This window comes from Austrofundulus limnaeus, unplaced genomic scaffold, assembly GCF_001266775.1.
Source record: "Austrofundulus limnaeus strain Quisiro unplaced genomic scaffold, Austrofundulus_limnaeus-1.0 Scaffold671, whole genome shotgun sequence".
NCBI lineage: Eukaryota > Metazoa > Chordata > Actinopteri > Cyprinodontiformes > Rivulidae > Austrofundulus > Austrofundulus limnaeus.
This window is the reverse complement of record NW_013953073.1, coordinates 252,347-254,054: the sequence shown is the minus strand read 5'-3', so window position 1 is coordinate 254,054 and position 1,708 is coordinate 252,347. Positions and strand designations below refer to the sequence as shown.

The following is a 1,708-nucleotide window of genomic DNA, read 5'->3' as shown; positions in this document are numbered from 1 at the left end:
AGGGTTCTGGTCCAGGTCTCAGGGTTCTGGTCCAGGTCTGAGGGTTCTGGTCCAGGTCTGAGGGTTCTGGTCCAGGAGGGTTCTGGTCCAGGTCTCAGGGTTCTGGTCCAGGTCTGAGGGTTCTGGTCCAGGTCTCAGGGTTCTGGTCCAGGTCTGAGGGTTCTGGTCCAGGTCTCAGGGTTCTGGTCCAGGTCTGAGGGTTCTGGTTCAGGTCTGAGGGTTCTGGTCCAGGTCTCATGGTTCTGGTCCAGGTCTCAGGGTTCTAGTCCAGGTCTCAGGGTTCTGGTTCAGGAGGGTTCTGGTCCAGGTCTGAGGGTTCTGGTCCAGGTCTGGTTCTGGTCCAGGTCTGGTTCTGGTCCAGGTCTCAGGGTTCTGATCCAGGTCTGGTTCTGGTCCAGGTCTGGTTCTGGTCCAGGTCTCAGGGTTCTGGTCCAGGTCTCATGGTTCTGGTCCAGGTCTCAGTGTTCTGGTCCAGGTCTCAGGGTTCTGGTTCAGGAGGGTTCTGGTCCAGGTCTGAGGGTTCTGGTCCAGGTCTGGTTCTGGTCCAGGTCTCAGGGTTCTGATCCAGGTCTGGTTCTGGTCCAGGTCTGGTTCTGGTCCAGGTCTGGTTCTGGTCCAGGTTTGTGAGTGGTCAGTCTGCTCATCAGAACTCTTCCTCCTCCTCCTCTTCCTCAGACTGACCGGTGACGTCACACTGATGATCCATAAACGGATCAGCTGATTCGTCCTCTCGTCAGATTTCCCGCCGTGCCCGCTGCAGGGCAGTTGTCATGGTAACAGAGCTCCGGCCGCGCGCCTCAGTGACTCACGGTGGAAAAACGACAGCGACGAGCGAACCGGTACCGACACCGGAACCGAACCAGCTGCTCGCGACATGGACGAACTGCTGATGAGGCTGATAATCCGCAGTGACGTCACAGCGACTGCAACAACACGCCGACATCAAAAGGTGACCGACTGTTGCCGTGCCTGAGGCAACAACATCGGTCCGGTTCGGCTCGGTTCGGCTCTGAAAGACCGACCGTGCAACAGCTGCAGGACGACAACAAGCTGCAGGAAACATGTTGCTGCAACCAGAGACATCACAGCAGCCAGTGAGGAGACAGGTCTACCTTCAGTAGCTCCGCCCCCATCAGCAGGTGAGCTGCAGTTCACCTGGACACCCCCAGTGTTCCATCCTGTCCTGCACTGTGCTGAGCTGAAGATATTTTACTAACAGAGCTGTCAGGTTAGAGTTTCTGCTCCTGTCTCACAGGTGGACACATGTCTCTGTTCAGGAGGACACATGTCTGTCTTCAGGAGGACACATGTCTTTCTTCAGGAGGACACATGTCTCTGTTCAGGAGGACACATGTCTTTCTTCAGGTGGACACATGTCTTTCTTCAGGAGGACACATGTCTCTGTTCAGGAGGACACATGTCTGTCTTCAGGAGGACACATGTCTCTGTTCAGGAGGACACATGTCTTTCTTCAGGGGGACACATGTCTCTGTTCAGAGGACAAATGTCTCACTTCAGGAGGACACATGTCTCTGTTCAGGAGGACACATGTCTTTCTTCAGGAGGACACATGTCTGTGTTCAGGAGGACACATGTCTTTCTTCAGGAGGACACATGTCTTTCTTCAGGAGGACACATGTCTTTCTTCAGGAGGACACATGTCTCTGTTCAGGAGGACATATGTCTCTCTTCAGGAGGACATATGTCT

General features: G+C 54.8%; 1 protein-coding gene across 2 annotated transcripts in view; it reads left to right on the top strand.

Moving 5' to 3' along the window:
* The first annotated feature begins 590 nt into the window (after window positions 1–590).
* The window catches only part of LOC106531754 (E3 ubiquitin-protein ligase RNF182), a 14,311-nt gene continuing 13,193 nt past the window's right edge, over window positions 591–1,708 (top strand). For both annotated transcript variants that reach the window (XM_014027674.1, XM_014027673.1), the window contains exon 1: window positions 591–1,139. The gene's annotated coding sequence lies outside the window, so the exon portion shown is untranslated. The remainder of the gene's footprint in view (window positions 1,140–1,708) is intronic.